The sequence below is a fragment of the Salvelinus fontinalis genome, chromosome 36 (assembly GCF_029448725.1).
Source record: "Salvelinus fontinalis isolate EN_2023a chromosome 36, ASM2944872v1, whole genome shotgun sequence".
NCBI lineage: Eukaryota > Metazoa > Chordata > Actinopteri > Salmoniformes > Salmonidae > Salvelinus > Salvelinus fontinalis.
The window spans coordinates 24,479,950-24,499,605 of NC_074700.1; positions in this window are offsets into that span (position 1 = coordinate 24,479,950).

Here is a 19,656-nt window from a genome sequence, read left to right on the forward strand (position 1 = left end):
CTGGATCATGTCATGGTGGTGTCATCGAGTGGAGGCATTGTCAGGATCCTGACGGGAGCATCTTTAATAAGACAGTTGCTACATTTGACGGAAATAATTTAATCCCAGGAGAGGGTTACGAGAACAGGGTTGATCTCCAGAAAGGAAACCTCTCTCTCACCATCTCCCCAGCTGAGTACAATGACATGGGGCAGTATGAGTGTTTCTGCAACAACAAGGGTTTACAAGATGTAAAACTAGAAGTCTTGGTCGCCACTGAAATATCTGCCCATGTTGGAGGAAATGTCACACTTGCCTGCCATGGCTTAACTAAAAAATGGACAAAGGACAGTGAGATATATATCCAATGGATGAAAGATGGACAGAATGTGTTTACCATCAGGGCAGGGACTATAACCTATGACGCTGGGTATAAGAACAGGGTATTTGTGTCCATGGATGGTTTCCGAAAGGGACATATTTACTTATTCTTCACCAACCTACGCCGTTCTGATCAGGGGACATACCTGTGTTTCATCGGCCCTGACCACCAGAGAGGAAATCCAGGAGCTTTCTATCTCACTGTCACTCCTGAAGAGAAGCACTGCGACGACACAGGAATGCCAACATGGGTGTTGGTGGTGGTGGTGGTGGTGGTTGTTTTGGTGACCATCCTAGTTGCTGTTTTCTATTTTCTTGGAGGTAGATTGAAAGAAACAATGGCTGATTGGTTTAAAGAGAGGTGTTCAAGATCTCAATTCAGTCCCTGTCCAGAAGGGGAACAGGGAGGGGAGCATCTCTCTGTCACTATAAGTGAAAGTGAATCAGAGACAGAAGAAGACAGGATTGGGACAATGACATGTTTTGTCCCCTATGCACCTGCCTGTATCATCAGAGCCCTGTCAGAACCTCCCTCTACCGCAGGCCTTGTTACCAAGACTACGGATGGACCTCCCTCTACCCCAGGCCTTGTTACCAAGACTACTGATGGACCTCCCTCTACCCCAGGCCTTTTTACCAAGACTACTGATGGACCTCCCTCTACCACAGGCCTTGTTACCAAGACTACTGATGGACCTCCCTCTACCCCAGGCCTTGTGACCAAGGCTACTGATGGACCTCCCTCTGCCACAGGCCTTGTTACCAATGGTACTGATGGACCTCTCTCTACCCCAGGCCTTGTTACCAATGGTACTGATGGACCTCCCTCTACCCCAGGCCTTGTTACCAATGGTACTGATTGACCTCCCTCTACCCCAGGCCTTGTTACCAATGGTACTAATGGACCTCCCTCTACCCCAGGCCTTGTTACCAAGGCTACTGATGGACCTCCCTCTAATGTCTATTTCAGGAGTGTTTACTGTCTCCAATTTGTTTAATAAAATGTTAAACTTTAACTTTTGGTAGTTGAATATGTTTTGTACATTATCAATACATTTTCAACATTATATGATGGATACATACCTCAAATGTTATTCTACAAGATACAGACACAAAACATCTGAATCAATCGTTAAACTGCATGGTTTACAATATGTGATGATGGATACTGTATACCTCTGTGTGATATGTAGTTCCACCATGATGGATGCAATGATTGACCAAGCAAAAGAACATAACATCATATTAGAAATAATCTTTGTAGAATGTGGTTTCTATATTTTGTATCTATTGTAGCCTCACTATTCATAACGATGTTTTAAATGCAGCTAAGCTGCATGATGGCAACTACACAGAAAGAATGTGTTAATAAAATACAGCAAACCTTTTTTTATCTTTTGTTCAAATGCACACAATCATGGTGTAACGGCTTTCCTCCTCCTCTTCATCCGAAGAGGAGGAGCAGGGGTTTGACCAAAACGCAGAGTGTGAATATGACATAATGAATTTATTTAAAGACGAAGACAAACACGAAAAACACTTGGAAAATTACAAAACAAATAAACGATGTAGACAGACCTGGACGACGAACTTACTTGAAACACGAAGAACGCATGAACAGGGAAAACTGACTACATAAAAAAACGAACATACAAACAAACCGAAAACAGTCCCGTGTGCCGCAACGACATACACAGACACAGGAGACAACCACCCACAACAAACAATGTGAAACAACCTACCTTAATATGACTCTCAATTAGAGGAAACGCCAAACACCTGCCTCTAATTGAGAGCCATACCAGGCAACCCTTAAACAAACATAGAAACAGAAAACATAGACTGCCCACCCAAACTCACGTCCTGACCAACTAACACATACAAAACTAACAGAAAACAGGTCAGGAACGTGACACATGGTGCTACTATGTAGTGAAGACGTGGATGTAGATTAAGGCAGACCCCCGCACCTCTCTGATTCAGAGGGTTAAATGTGGAAGACACATTTCAATACATTCAGTTGGACAACTGACTAGGTCTCCCCCTTTCCCTTTTCCCTTTAGTTCATATTCATATACAGGATAACTCTACACAACTACAACTGACTAGGTCTCCCCCTTTCCCTTTTCCCTTTAGTTCATATTCATATACAGGATAACTCTACACAACTACAACTGACTAGGTCTCCCCCTTTCCCTTTTCCCTTTAGTTCATATTCATATACAGGATAACTCTACACAACTACAAGTGACTAAGTCTCCCCCTTTCCCTTTTCCCTTTAGTTCATATTCATATACAGGATAACTGTAACGGCAGTCGTAATCCTCTTCCTCGGACGAGGAGAGGCGAGAAGGATCAGACCAATACGCAGAGTGGCTAGTTTCCATAGTGATTTAATAATTAACAAAAACAATATGCGATACAAAATAACTACCGTGACAGTCCTGTGTGGCGAAACACTGACACAAGAACAAACACCCACAAACACACACGTGAACCTCGTTCACGTGTGTGAGCCGTCCAGCCAGGATCCGTCCAGCTAAGTATGATTCTCAATCAGGGACAACGATTGACAGCTGCCTCTGATTGAGAATCATACCAGGCCGAACACAAAACCCCAACATAGAAAATAACACATAGACAACCCACCCCAACTCACGCCCTGACCAACTAAATAAATACAAGAAAAAGAAAAAACAGGTCAGGAACGTGACATAAACCCCCCCCCCCCCCTTAAGGTGCGAACTCCGGGCGCACCAGCATAAAGTCTAGGTGAGGGTCTGGGTGGGCGTCTGTCCACGGTGGCGGCCCTGCCCCTGGTCGTGGTCCCCACCGCACCATAGTCAAACCCTGCTTCCTTGGCCTCCTTCCAATGGCCACCCTCCATATAAACCCCATTGGATTAAGGGGCAGCACCGGACTGAGGGGCAGCACCGGACTGAGGGGCAGCTCCGGACTGAGGGGCAGCACCGGACTGAGGGGCGGATCCTGGCTGGCTGGTTCTGGCGGATCCTGGCTGGCTGGCTCTGGCGGATCCTGGCTGGCCGGCTCTGGCGGATCCTGGCTGGACGGCTCTGGCTGGTCCTGGCTGGACGGCTCTGGCTGGTCCTGGCTGGACGGCTCTGGCTGGTCCTGGCGGAAGGCTCTGGCTGGTCCTGGCGGAAGGCTCTGGCTGATCCTGGCTGGCGGAAGGCTCTGGCTGATCCTGTCTGGCGGAAGGCTCTAGCGGCTCCTGTCTGGCGGAAGGCTCTAGCGGCTCCTGTCTGGCGGAAGGCTCTAGCGGCTCCTGTCTGGCGGACGGCTCTAGCGGCTCCTGTCTGGCGGACGGCTCTAGCGGCTCCTGTCTAGCAGACGGCTCTGAAGGCTCAGGACAGACGGGCGGCTTTGAAGACTCAGTACAGACGGGCGGCTTTGAAGGCTCGGGACAGACAGACAGTGCTGGGCAGGCAGGCAGCTCAGACAGCGCTGGGCAGGCAGACAGTTCAGACAGCGCTGGGCAGACAGACAGTTCAGACAGCGCTGGGCAGGCAGGCAGCTCAGACAGCGCTGGGCAGGCAGACAGTTCAGACAGCGCTGGGCAGGCAGGCAGCTCAGACAGCGCTGGGCAGGCAGGCAGCTCAGACAGCGCTGGGCAGGCAGGCAGCTCAGACAGCGCTGGGCAGGCAGGCAGCTCAGACAGCGCTGGGCAGGCAGGCAGCTCAGACAGCGCTGGGCAGGCAGACAGTTCAGACACTGGCTGCGCTGGAGGGGAGGAAGGCTCTGACAGCGCTGGACAGGTGGGAGCAACTGGAGAGAGAAGACAGAGAGACAGTCTGGTGCGGGGAGCTGCCACCGGAGGGCTGGTACGTGGAGGTGGCACCGGAAAAACCGGACCGTGAAGGAGGACACGCGCTCTTGAGCACCGAGCCTGCCCAACCTTACCAGGTTGAATGGTCCCCGTAGCACTGCCAGTGCGGCGAGGTGGAATAGCCCGCACTGGGCTATGCTGGCGAACCGGGGACAATATTTGTAAGGCTGGTGCCATGTATGTCGGCCCGAGGAGACACACTAGAGACCAGATGTGTTGAGCCGGCTTCATGGCACCTGGCTCGATGCCCACTCAAGCCCGGCCGATACGTGGAACTGGAATGTACTGCACCGGGCTAAGCACACGTACAGGAGACTCTGTGCGCTCTTCAGCACAACACGGTGTCTGCCCGTACTCTCGCTCTCCACGGTAAGCCCGGGAAGTTGGCGCAGGTCTCCTACCTGACTTCGACACTCCCCTTTAGCCTCCCCCCCAATACATTTTTGGGTGAGCCTCTCAGGCTTCCAGACGCTCTGCCTTGCTAGCGCCTCATAATGCTGCCTCTCCGCTTTTGCTGCCTCCATCTCCGCTTTGGGGCGGCGACACTCCTCTGGCTCTGCCCAGGGTCCTTTACCGTCCAGAATTTCCTCCCATGTCCAGGAGGAGAACGGTCTGTCAGGAGGAGAACTGCTGGGCTGTGGGCGTACCGGGAGCACTGCCAGTGAAGCCGCCGAACACCTCCGCTATATGGGCTTTAGCTCTTTAAGGCTCTTCGGCCGAGAGTCTTTCACTTCCTCAGTGTCAGAAGGCCGCACAAACTACGCGCTCTACACGACACCCACATTACGCGCACTCTGCTGACACCCCAACTACTCACAATGTGCAACCGGCGCGACTGCACATACTGCACAGCCACCTGCACCTCCACTACCTACACTCCGCGGCGACAGGCATCTGATTTGTTGACACTATCATTTTCACCCAGACTTACCCCGCTACTGGTTGGAAACGCATAATGTTGTAAGGAGATATGGAGGAGATCCCTTGAGCCTGTTTTCCCCCTGTTCTCTGAACGGACCAGTCTCTCACCATCTCTCTTTCCCTCTAGTCTATGGACCGTCAGATATTGAGTAAAGGGAATATTCTGTACGGCTATCACTCTGCGGATCCAAGATCTCTCTCTCCTCTCTACTCGACTCCGCTACCAGCCACCAGCATGGCTTACACACTTCATCGGTTTCTCTCTCTCCTCTCTACTCGACTCCGCTACCAGCCACCAGCATGGCTTACACACTTCATCGGTTTCTCTCTCTCCTCTCTACTCGACTCCGCTACCAGCCACCAGCATGGCTTACACACTTCATCGGTTTCTCTCTCTCCTCGACTCCGCTACCAGCCACCAGCATGTCTTACACACTTCATCGGTTTCTCTCTCTCCTCTCTACTCGACTCCGCTACCAGCCACCAGCATGACTTACACACTTCATCGGTTTCTCTCTCTACTCTGCCACGGCTGCCATCCAGAGGGAGGTACAGGACAGTCGGACAGGTTTACTGTGTGGAGGAAGGACAGCAGCACCTCCACTACCAGGATCAAGAATAGCTTTTATCTGACTGCAGTTTTTAACACTTTAGCATTTATTACTGTAGTGTTATTATAATCTTACCACTCTGCACTTTTAATTGTTGTTATATTTATGATATTTATTTATATTATATTTGTGACTGTTTTACTGTATACCTGTATGTGCTACTATATGAGCGAGATCTCCAACGAATAATTCCAATGTATGAATTACTATTAATACTTGCAAATGGCAAATATCGTACTTGAGAAAAATTGAATAAACCACTTGAATAAACTTAAAAGAACTGTCAGATAATTTATGTACCACAGGAATATAATAGTATAATGTATAAAATGATAGTGTAAGCAGCGATATTGTGATTTATGAGAAAAGGATACTGAGGACACAGGGACATGGTTGATATGGGTAATGGTAGAAGGATTAGTCTGCTGGTTTGACGCTGAAAATGGTTTGATTTCAACTGGCAGTTGTAGTGTTGCTGGACGGGAGAATAACGTCTACGCTGTGTGAGGAGACGACAGTCAGCGGCAGGTGAAGCCGCTGAGCAGCTCTGCTGTCTGGGGTGTAGCTCGTTTTGGCTCGACGGACGAGCGTCTTTCACTTCCTTGTTTGATCCGTGCAGAATGCCAGGCAGTCTTGAAATAAAAGTACTTTTAAAATGTTCTGCTCTTGGCATAGCTGATCAAAGCTGCTATCGCGGCTGGTTAGGCAGATTTCCATGTGCCCCAGTGGCTGTGGTATCTTCAGTCTTTATACTGTTATGAAACTGACTATCCTCTGCATTCTCAGTGTCTCGGTTCTGACAAGATTATTGACTCGACAGTGCTCTAGTAGTCTACAGTCGTCTCTCAATATCTACAATAACACTCATTAGGTAGGCTGAGTGAACTGGGGTTTGAAATGGACAGTCAAGTCAGTCACTATAAAATAAATATGTTTTAGAAAATAGTAGACACTATGTTATCTAACCAGGACCAAGCATACTACTACAGGCGAAATGTAGCCTTCACATGCCAAGCTACCGCTGCCTCTCTACCACTGAATATCTACCAGACCAATCTATTACTATACTACTTTACCAGTTATATTTAAACGTCCAATAACAGAGTTAATTAACTACATTCGTTTACGTTATATTTGTGAAAGGTATTAGTGTCTAATGTAACCTTCAAATTAAAAAATATTGCCTACAGAACTCTGGAACAAAAACAGCAGCAGTCTAAACCTCGGTAAGGGGAGGAGCAGTCCATTCTCGGGAAACGTTAAGGAGGAGGAGTCTAGACGCGAAAGAAGCCTTTTAAGGTGACGTGCTGGCTAGCGGAGTATAACGCTTGATAAATTAAACGAGAGCCACACTAGGAGCTCAGATGCAATCATTTAAGAGGGAGGAGTCACCATCTTACCCATTTATAAGTAAAATGTTTGCTGAGAAAGGACATTTATAACTAAAATGTTTGCTGAGAAAGGAAGCGACAAGGAAGCTGCCAACACTAACAAAGTAGCCTGATGTCAGATTGAGTGTTTGAGCATTGCCAGAGAGAACTGCCTTGGCCCCCGAACCCCAGCAGGCCACAGGACCAAAACGGCCAACCCAGCCCCTGGTACGACAACAGCAACCCTTGCCCCCCCAGCCTCCAACAGACAGCCCGGACTCCTGGACCCCAACAGCCAGCCCGGCCCCCACTGACCCCAACAGCCCGGCCCCTCAACAGCCAGCCCAACCCCCACTGACCCCAACAGCCAGCCCGGCCCCCCAACTTCCAGCCCGGCCCCCCGAACCCAAACGGCCATCCAGTCCCCACTTGAACCCAAACAGCCAACCCCGCCCCCATGACCCAAACAGCCAACCCCGCCCCCATGACCCAAACAGCCACCCCGGCCCCCGTACCACAACTTCCAGCCCGGCCCCCGAACCACAACTTCCAGCCCGGCCCCCCGAACCACAACTTCCAGCCCGGCCCCCCGAACCCAAACGGCCAGCTTTGCTCACCGCTGTCCAGCATTCTACAACGAATTGTTTTTGGAAGACAGTGTTTATTGCTTTTTATGTGTTTTTCTACTTTGCGGAATCTTCTGTTCTTCCTACAATTACAGTCGTTTTGAATGAGACTCTCACACTCCCCTTCTCTGGATCATGTCACGGTGATGTCGAATGGAAGCATCGCCATGAGAGTAAATCAGAAGGTGTTACACACACCACGGTCGCTACACTGCACCAAGGAGATTTCACACCCGGAGTGGGCTTTGAGAACAGGGTTAAACTCGGGGGTGGAGACCTCTATCTCAACATCTCCTCTGTTGTATTTAATGACAATGGGTGGTATGAGTGTCACTGCAGTAAGACTCAAGAAGACGTACAATTTGTAGTTTTAGTCCCCATTGTTGAAGGTAAACCTGCTTACATTGGATCTAATTTTCAACTCAACTTCTACGGCTTAACAGAAAAACAAACTCCTGACAGTGAGGTACACGTCTACTGTGAAAAGGATGGACAGACCATAATGAATGTCACCGCAGGGAATATAACTTATGGTCCTCGGTTTGAGAACTGGGATTCTTGGTCCAACGATGCTTATAGACAGGGACACATTTCTCTCTCTCTCACTGACTTGAGCCGTTCTGATCAGGGGACATACCAGTGCCTCTTCGGCCCTGACAAACAGAGAGGAAATCCAGATTCTCTCACTCTCACGGTCACTACTAGAGCAGACTGTTCTGAGGACACAGGAACCCAGTCACCATGGATAAAGATAATTTTAGCATTTGCAATAGTAGGGTGTGTGACTTTTCTTACAGGCAGAATGTGGCCTCAGTGGTCCAGAATGAACTGTTCAGGATTTATCTTTCGTCGCAGCCCCAGGGGATCACCATAGCCTTCAAAAGAGTCCCAACAGAGTTCTGATGGTCATAGTGATGAGTTACCATGTGTCCTGAGAGGGAGAAAGACACCAGAGAGGTGAATGGATCCTCTACCATCACAGAGATGGAGGAGTTACACTAGCCTGGTCCGAGACCTGTGTGTGTGTGTGTGTGTGTGTGTGTGTGTGTGTGTGTGTGTGTGTGTGTGTGTGTGTGTGTGTGTGTGTGTGTGTGTGTGTGTGTGTGTGTGTAGCCAAGCCATTAGATGTAGGACTAGTTTTTAAGATGATTATTGAATTAAAATAGAGTTTGAGAGTTTGTTGGGAACAACAGGATTTTTTTTCTCTCATTTTGGTCAGTTAGTCATTATTTCAGTTTCTCCTGCTTTCATCTTCTGTAATTCATAATACTATCAATGTCTAATGTGCCTGTTTGGTTCCTGCTGTATTTGTAATATTATTGATATCTGGAACTGATTACTGGTCATCCTGCAGATGTGAGAAGGATCAAATTAACACGGTGAAGGATTTCATGATGTTAATGTATTTTCTATTATCACTTTTAAGACTAAGTTTTAAATATCATTTTGTGTTTTAAAATGAACAGTAGTTTATTATGAAATGTATGAATAAAATAGTTGTTTTATTGGAACTATTCAGATTTTTCTTCCACTCTTTTATAAGACATTAAAGTTGTCAGTTCCAGTTTACAGTTGTATTCATTGTGTATCCAAGTTTAATTTTGGATTATATACTGAATTAACACATCACAAAGGATCATTGGTAATGCAGAATTTGATTCATGATTAATTCATTTTACACATCAAATGACAGACCTACCATCAATGTTGTTCTATAAGATAAGACACAAAATAACATAACAAAACATTTAACTAGGTGGTTTACAATATGTGTGAGGATGGATGTTTGACAGAGTACAACATAGCTAAAAATATAACTGAATATTTGAAATAATTGTCATACAGGCATTGTAGTCCACATATTCATAGCCTGATAGTTTTAATGCAACGAAGCTTCATGCTGATCTGATCTACCATCTAACACAGAGGGAATGTCAGGTCAAATGCAGCAAACATGTCTTCATTTGTCTTTTCTGTCAAAGGCACACTATCAACGTGCTACTTTACAGTTCATATTGTACTTGACTTGGTGATGGAAGAGGGTTCCAGATCAGTTTGTGCTCTCATTATCAGGTAATGACATGACAGTTCCACTAAGGAGTTGGTAAGAGATCAGCAACAGACTGCCACCTAGGATAACTCTACACACTTTCTGTTGTATGTCAGTTTGTATCCACACAACAGTTTTAGCCTGAATAATTTCTAAGAAACAAAAACGTGAACTGGGGGGGAAACAGTCTAAGACTAAGGCCCTGATCCACGATGAGCCCTAAATCCAATAGCATTGAGGAGTTTACCACAACAGTCACAGGCTTCATCAATAACCTCCATTCTGATAGCCTTGAATACGCATTTTTTCGATGCAGGCAGTTTATTTGAAAAGGTCAAAGGTATAATTGAGCCCCCTATGAATTGACCTGACCCCCCTGTGCACTCCACCAGGTTCTCATTTTCATCCTTCTCTGTTTCAGAAGTGTGTAAAGTACAGAAAGAAATAGATTTTTAGAAATCCCTTGGCCCTGATGAACTAGACTCCCACCTCCTACAACTACAGTAGCTGCAGACATCATTGCTCCCCCCTTTAACATGTATATTTAACCTCACACTTGATGTTAAGGAAATCCCCAAGTTATGGAAATCTGCTCTTGTACTGCCTCTCCTGAAAGGTGGAGATCCCTCGCTACTTGACAACTATCGACCCATATCAACATCGTCTGTACTGGAGTCCTTAGTTAGTAGGCAGCTAAAGGTCTACTTCCAAGGAAACAACATCTTAAATGGAATGCCATCAGGTTTTAGGTCTGGCCACAGCACTGTTTCAGCAACATTGAAGGTTTTAAATGACGTCCACTGTGCTCTTGATAACAAGTTACATTGTGTGTCTGTTTTTATTGATTTGTCGAAGGCTTTTGACGCCGTGGACCATGCTGTGTTAGTGCAAAGGTTAAAATGTTGTGGAATTACTGGTCATGCTCTAGATTGGTTTATAAATTATTTATCAAATCGTACACAATGTGTAATGGCGGATGGTTGTAAATCTGAGTCCATAGAGATGTGCTCAGGTGTTCCGCAAGGTTCTATTTTGGGCCCACTGTTGTTAATTTTGTATATCAACAACATTGGGGATCTTATTGAAACAGCGGATGTTAATTGTTATGCAGATGATACTGTTCTTTATTCAAGTGGTAGTAGTTTATCTTTAGCTTTTGAAAATGCCCAAAGAGCATTTAACATCATACAACAGATTCTGTATGATTTAAAGCTGATTCTAAATTCAGGTAAAACAAAATGCATGATATTTTCAAATGCCAGGCATGTTACAAATCATGTCATTGCTACATTGGCTGGACATACTGTAGAGCAAGTTAAAGTGTACAGATATTTGGGTGTGTGGGTTGATGATAAGCTGAGCTTCACTGTGCATGTAGAGAACTTGATAAGGAAGCCCAAGCTGAAAATAGGATTTTATTACCGGCATAAGGCTTGTTTTTCTTTTGAGGCCAGGAAGGAGCTGGTACGATGTACATTACTGTCGGTTTTAAATTTTAGTGATGTTATATATATATATGCAGGCCTCAGCCACTACCCTGAGAGCACTTGATTCAGTGTATCATGCAGCCCTCAGCCACTACCCTGAGAGCACTTGATTCAGTGTATCATGCAGCCCTCAGCCACTACCCTGAGAGCACTTGATTCAGTGTATCATGCAGCCCTCAGCCACTACCCTGAGAGCACTTGATTCAGTGTATCATGCAGCCCTCAGCCACTACCCTGAGAGCACTTGATTCAGTGTATCATGCAGCCCTCAGCCACTACCCTGAGAGCACTTGATTCAGTGTATCATGCAGCCCTCAGCCACTACCCTGAGAGCACTTGATTCAGTGTATCATGCAGCCCTCAGCCACTACCCTGAGAGCACTTGATTCAGTGTATCATGCAGCCCTCAGGTTCATTTCAAATCAGAAACATCATTGTGATCTCTTCAGCGCTGTTGGCTGGTCGTCATTGACCTTGCGTAGGCTTAAACACTGGTATACACTGATTTATAAGGCCATATTGGGTCAAATGCCATTTTATCTCTGTTCTTTTTTAGTCAGGTCAGTAAATAAATATCAATTACGGTCCCATTCTGATTTGCTTCTAACAGTACCAAAAATTAGAACAGGACATGGTAGAAATAGTTTTAGTTACTTAGCTCCGTGGTCCTGGAATTAAATGTGATGATCTAGTTTCGTTGGTGGAGTTTAAACACTTGATCGATGTATATATCATAGAAGAGTGTAACTGTTTTTAGGCCAGCTGTTTTTAGTCAAGACGTTTGTGTTTTTAATGTACAATGTTTTTGTTGCACTGTATGTGTGTTTAATGTTGTGTTCATGTATGTAAATTGTTTTGTCTGAAACGTTGTTCCCTCTGCTGCTATTGGACCAGGTCTCTCTTGGTAAAGAGATGTTATCTCAATGAGAAAAAAACTGTATAAATAAAGGTAAAATTAAAATAAAATAAGTGCATAGAAAATGTCGTCCCCACAGTGACTATAAGAACGTATCCAGCCCCCAAAACACTGATTACAGGTAATATCCGCGCTGGGCTAAAAAATAGAGTTACCACTTAAAATGAACAGGACACGGACATGGACGTATACAGGAAATCCCGCTAAGACCTCCGACGAGACATCAAACATGCAAAATGACAATATAGGAGGAAGACGGAATTACACCGTCTACGGTGCTCGTCATCTGTGACAATCCCAACATGTTTCAAACTGGAGGGCAGTGTGAACGGCATTTGAGATTGCGTCATTTGTTTTCAGGCTATGGATGAGAAAGTGAACTTGTACCAAACACTGTCACTGTATTATAGCTGCACCTATTGGTTTGGAAAGCAAACATATTTTTTGGATCCTCCAGAAATGTATTTTTCACAGAATTCCTTTTTCTATGTTATTTAGAACGTCTTCACCTGCGGATCGCAAAACATTCCTAATGATTATGATCACACTTCTCAATTCAAATATTATGGCGACACTATACCAAAGATGGTTTGGTATGGTTTAGAAACTTGGGAACGGAGCTGGAGTTATTACTGTTATCACCTGGACTGTATTTTGACGCCTAGAAAAAAACCTCCAGGCTTCCGTCATAGATGTCAATTTATAGAAAAAAATTAAATAATTACAGGGTCAGTTTGGGATAAAGTATCCCGTCTGAAACTTCCTCTGGAATAACGGACATTCTGGGGTAATAAATACATAACCAACGTCTTCTATTAATACTAGTCCAGTGTTAATAGGACTATAGCCTTAATAATATATCCGGCAGGATTAAGTATTTCTTGCAGTAAAATTATACACTAAATGTAGGCAAAATGTGGATTTGGGAACAGGAGTTGAAAAATATGAGTATTTATTTCTGCATCTTGAGATAATGCTCATTAGATACCAGCTGTAGACGTGATGTCGTCATCATACAAGCGTCATAAAAGCTGGTAGTATTTAAAATGTGCATCGAAGACAAAGTGAAATCTTATCAGAAACACGATGAGTTCTTTTCACAGGTTTGTTTTTCTTTACAACCGGTCAAACGGATGTCATTTGGACATTTTGCACATTAATTCTTTATTTTCTACATTGTATTTTTTCTCCAGTTCCTAAACGTCTTTGTTCCGTGAAAGATGACAGAAAAACCTAAACCTGTCAGCTAGATTGAAGCGTTCAATTATTACATGATTCTGGTGAGCCAGGGGTTTATTCAGTCTTCTAGGGCAACATATAATGACAAGAGAGACATATAGTCTACCATCTCCATCTGCATGGCCTGATGAGCCAGGGGTTTATTCAGTCTTCTAGGGCAACATATAATGACAAGAGAGACATATAGTCTACCATCTCCATCTGCATGGCCTGATGAGCCAGGGGTTATACATCACTGTTTACATCCCTGCCATCTGAGAATATAGGGCACATGTGTCAAACTCATTCCATGGAGGGCAGAGTGTCTGCAGGTTTTCACCCCTCTCTTATACCTGATTAATCAATTAAGGTCATTGATTAGTTAGAAACTCCCCTCACCTGGTTGTCTGGGTCTTAACTGGACACAAATTGAAAGGAAATAACAAAAACCAGCATACACTCAGTCCTCCATGGAATGAGTTTGACAACCCTGATTTAGGGCCCAGGGCCTCAGCTTGGATCAGGGCCTTAGTCTTGGACTGTTTTCCCCAGTTCTTACTGTTTTCACACTTTAATAACTCAAGTTTGTTTAATTTAAAATACAGTTGAGAATTTCTCTAACACTAATCAGGATAGAACTGTTGTGTGGATAAAAGATGAAATACAACAGACAGTTTGTACCATTTGTGTGTTACAAGTGTGAAATATATATTTTAAACTGTGTTCTTTGAGCATGGTCTAAAATCATGTTTTAGGCAAGTTCCACAATGTAACTATTACAGCACTAGAAGGACAGATGGTTGGAGACAGACAGTATTTGCATGTGAGAAATGTGAAAAACAAGTTTTCCATGAACATGGTGTAAAATCATGTTTTAGAAAATGTCCGCATTGCAACTATTACAGCACTAGAAGGACAAATGGTAGGCGATAATATTTGTGTGTTACACATGTGAAATACCGTTTGAAACAGTTGTCCATGAACATGGTCTAAAATGGTGTTTTAAGGAATTTCCACACTGCAACTAGTACTTTACAGAGGAGGATGGTAAAATGCACTGGAAGGATAGATGGAGATAACATTTGTGTTACAACTGTGATCTTTTTAATGTCATGGTTTAAGGGTGTGTGAGTTTTCTTACAGGCAGAATGTGGCCTCAGTGGTCCAGAATGAACTGTTCAGGATTTATCTTCCGTCGCAGCCCCAGGGGATCACCACAGCCTTCAAAAGAGTCCCAACAGAGTTCTGATGGTCATAGTGATGAGTTACCATGTGTCCTGAAAGAGAGAAAGACACCAGAGAGGTGAATGGATCCTCTACCATCATAGAGATGGAGGAGTTACTCTAGCCTGGTCCCAGACCTGTGTGTGTGTGTGTGTGTGTGAAAGACACCAGAGAGGTGAATGGATCCTCTACCATCATAGAGATGGAGGAGTTACACTAGCCTGGTCCCAGACCTGTTTGTGTTATTTTTCTCAACTCCATTGACTGGTGTCATTGCCAAGCCAAACTATTGTAGCTTTATGGTTGGTGTAACAATACTGCCCCCTAGTGTTGGCAGTAATATCACTGCCATCTTCCTATTATATTATTATGGTGACGCATAGTATCAGTGCCGTAGCAATATGGAGTATTCTGAACAAACAAACACACAGAAGCAATACACTAAAAATGAGGGGTTCAACAACGGCTCTTCTAAGATATTCTAAGTTCTTCAAAGAACGTTAGGTTTATTGGCACTGAAAATTGCCCCCAAAAGGTTCTTCCATGAACCCCATAGGAGGTGAGGTTAATCGAGGAACCTCCTTAGTCGGTGGGGGTTCCTGCAGGAACCTAACTGCCCAACTGAAACGTTTAGATTTGAAAGGACAGCAGGTGCAGGCACTTAACTGAAAAATGTAAAGATCTCCTCAATTTAAGGTTTGTCCCTTGTATGATCTAAATGTATCTTGTTTTATGATGATACCATCTATCTTTTCATATTTGTGCAAATCTTTATAAAATAGTAGATGGACATAATTCAATAGATATCAATCAACAAAGAGGTAAGAATATGTAGGCTATAAGAATATGCTGACGGCTAGCTGTATTGGGTGCAGATGACTGAACTGCTCACTTTTGTGTCTGTGTCTGCAGGTATACAGACGAGGCATGCAAAGGTATGTCAATTGGTATTGGTATGTCATGCTGATCTCATTTACCATCCTCCTCCCTTACCTCTTCAATGAATATCCCATAGGCCTCTACATTATGGACAAGGTATGTGTATGAAAACCATTATCAAAACTGTTTTACATTCACCATAAAAACCAAGGTATGAATACTGTTGTGTGCATGTTTTGTTAATCATCTGTATGATAACTATTTTTTGGGATTCACAAACTTCACCCTGCCTACACCTCTGCTGAATATAACAGGAAACCTGTTCTATTACCATGCACTGGAAAATCATTCTGGCTGTGGATACGGAGAACATCAACACATTAACATCAACACACCAGAGGATAAACCCATTGGACTTGGGGCTCTGCTGGGAGTTTACCTCATATTTAGATTTTTTTTAAATTCTACTTTGACATTTAAATCATAATAAACCCTGACAACTAAACTATTGTTTTATTGTTATGTGTATTATTAATAATAATTTATAAGGGAGGGGTAGTCCAATTTGTAAGTCGCTCTGGATAAGAGCGTCTGCTAAATGACTTAAATGTAAATGTAAATGTAGTTCAAAAATGAACCCCAAAAGGTTCTTCGAGGATCCATTAAAAGGGATTCTTTGAAGAACCCTTTTAAACGGTTCTTTGAAGAACTTATAGGGATTCCCCCGCTGTTTCAATTTGAAGAACCCATAAAGCAGGGGTGCCCAACCAGTCGATCGCAATCTACCGGTCGATCGTGGAGTGCTTGCCAGTCGATCGTGAGATGATTATACATCTAAAATTCAGCCACACAAATCAATGCCTATAATCTCTGTTTTAGCGTTCGACAGTCCTCCATTCACAGCAATGTCTGAAAAGTCACGTGATTTACATCAAATATGACCAGTCCCTGCCCACTTATTGACGTATGCCTAGTTGGTGCGGTCAGATGCCGCCCGCCAACTCCAGGTCAAGTTGATGCCAGGCAGGTAGCTAGCTAGCTAACTTTGTAGCCAGATTCGTTCTTAAGTTGTGTGGTCGACAGCAGCAATAATGAGTGAAGGGAAGCATACAAAAAAAACTGAAAACGTATAATTTCCACAAGGAAAGGGAGGAGGATTATTTTTTTGTCATGTCAAACTCAAAATGTGTGTGTCTCACCTGCCATAATAGCATCGCTATCCCAAAGAAAAGTAACAGAACGACATTTTAAAACCACACACAAAACCCAGGAAAGAGATTTTCCAGCAAAGACTGAATTACGAAGAAGGTACAAGAACTAAAAAAATCAACTGGCAGCGCAGCAGTCCATTTCCACAAGGCCAGTGACCAAAGGAAAGGCGGCAACCATAGCATCTTATCGTGTGAGTCGCGTTCTTGCTAAGCATAAAAAGTCATTCAAAGATGGGGAGATGATCAAGGAAATAGTTATTGAGGCTGCAGACTCGCTGTTTGGGGGATTTTAAGAATACGACTGAAATTATGGCTGCCATCAATGACATTCAGTTGTCCAGAAATACGGTGACAAGAAGATGTGAGGGAACAGCGGAGAACCTCGAGGATCAACTGAAGAAGGAAGTTGACAACTGCGAGTGTTATTCCCTCCAGTTTGACGAGTCCACAGATATGGTAGATGTGGCAGTTATGTGTTTATCAGAATGGTATTTGACGACATGAGTACAAAGGAGGAAATACTCGCCATTTTGCCACTGAAAGGACAAAGGCCGAAGATATTTTTCAAGCTTTTATGGAGTTTGCTAACAAATTCCAACTGCCCTTTTGTAAGCTTGTCTCCATTACTACCGATGGGGCACCCGCTATGTGTGGGTGCCCATAGTGGGTTCATTGCATAGTGCAAACGAGATGATTCTTTCCCGGACTTTTTTAGTTATCACTGCGTAATTCATCAGCAAGCTTTGTGCAGGAAGATGTTAAATATGAAAGAGGTGATGGATGTTGCGATGAAGAAAGTGTGTTCTATTCGAGTGTAACGGTTGTGAAATGGCTAGCTAGTTAGCGGGTACGCGCTAGTAGCGTTTCAATCAGTTACGTCACTTGCTCTGAAACCTATTAGTAGTGTTGCCCCTTGCTCTGCAAGGGCCGCGGCTTTTGTGGAGTGATGGGTAACGACGCTTCGTGGGTGACTGTTGTTGATGTGTGCAGAGGGTCCCTGGTTCGCGCCCTTGATGGGGCGAGGGGACGGTTTAAAGTTATACTGTTACACGAGCAAGAAGCCTACAGCGGAGGCTATTTCACGCTCACTTAGAAGAGACTGAAGCAGGGCACACAGACCTGCTGCTGCACACGAATGTGCGATGGCAGAGCCAAGGGACATTTTTAGGGAGATTCAGTGAGTTGTTGCCTGAAATCAAGGAGTTTCTCAAGGTCAAACATGCAGAATATGCACAGCTAGAGGACACACAATGGCTCCTGGATTTATCTTTTCTCACTGACCTAATTTACATGCTTAATGAATTGAATGTAGAACTGCAAGGAAAAGGCAAACATGTAATCGACATGATCAGCTCTGTGAACACTTTTAAATGCAAACTACAACTGCTCACGAGAAAGCTGCAACGTAAGAACCTGCACTTCTTTCAACACATGCATTCAGCACCTGAACCAGGGCAAGGATACGGCACAGCTTGACAGTGCACGTTACGACAGTGCACGTTACGCAAGTCCAGAGCATCTTATCTGAGTTTGACAGTCGTTCCACTGACGTTGCATCACTTGAGCCTATTGCCACATATATGTGCTTTCTGTTTGGCACAGACATAAATGTGGAAGTCATTGCCTCCAAAATAGGATCACTTTTTCAGTTGGACACAACTATAGCAGAAACTGAAATTCTCACCCTTCAAAGTGACATTCAGCTGAAATCCAGGGCAGCCACTGAGATGAAGGAAGAGTTCTGGGAGCTGCTGCTAGAGGACAAGTATCCCAACATAAGAAGATGTGCTCTCAACATATCAGCCCTTTGTGGATCAACCTGTCTCTGTGAGTCTGTATTTTCTCACATGAAGATAAAGTCCAAGTACAGATGTACTGATGACCACCTTGTGGCCTGCATGAGACCTGCAACAAGCTGCTACAGCCCTGACTATGAAAAACTACTTGCCCTCACCCAATGCCAAAAGTCACACTAAGGTAGGAAATGAAATTAGTTTAACTTATTTGTGGAAAACATGTTATTGGTCCACATTATATTTGGGTATCAAGTAGGTATCATTGCGGTAGGTCCATACTCAGTAGTGTGTTGCGTTCCATACATTTTGTTGGTTAGTTTAGATTTAGAGACTGGTCGATCTCATCAGGCTGGCAAATGAAAAAGTAGATCTCCCGTCAAAGAAGGTTGGGCCACACCTGCCCTAAAGGATACTCTAGCAGTGTTGCCAACTTAGCGACTTTGTCGCTATATTTAGCGAGTATTCAGACCCCTCTAGCGACACATTTTTTAAAAAGCGACTAGCGACAAATCTAGCGACTTTTTATGGTTTTATTGGAGACTTTTGGACGTGAAAGCACGTATCGTTCTTACTCTTCTCAACGAGCAGCGAGTGCTGCCGTGGGCCCCGTCCTCACGCTGCAGTCAGAGCAGGAGATGTTCACCCCTCCGTATCCAGACTGCAAATGAATCGCGCATGCGGGAAGCCGCCGCTGGCTGATCCCGCCCTGGTTTACATATTTTTTAATTTATTTTTTACCCGAATTAGGGCCAGACTAGTTACCATAATTTCCTCACGGACAGTTTTTTCTATTGTCTCTTTTTGGTCCATTTAGAGTGTATACGAAAAAATAAATTGTTATGGTTAAAAATGTTCATGTTTTACTGTGGCTTGTTGTAGGCTCCTAGGTGGACAATAAGGTTAAAAACCAAAGAAAAAACGAAATAAGTCCGCCAGTGTCTCTTTTGGGTCACTTCTTCCGGTCCCAAGCCCGGATAAAGGAGGAGGGTTGGAATTGTGACATAAAAAAACAAGAAAGTTCGACAGAAGAAAGTTCATTTGTAGTTCTAAACATATTATGTGATGCCGTCATTTAGCGACTTCTAGCGACTATTAGGACAGCAAATAGCTACTTTCCTTACTGAGGAGTTGGCAACACGG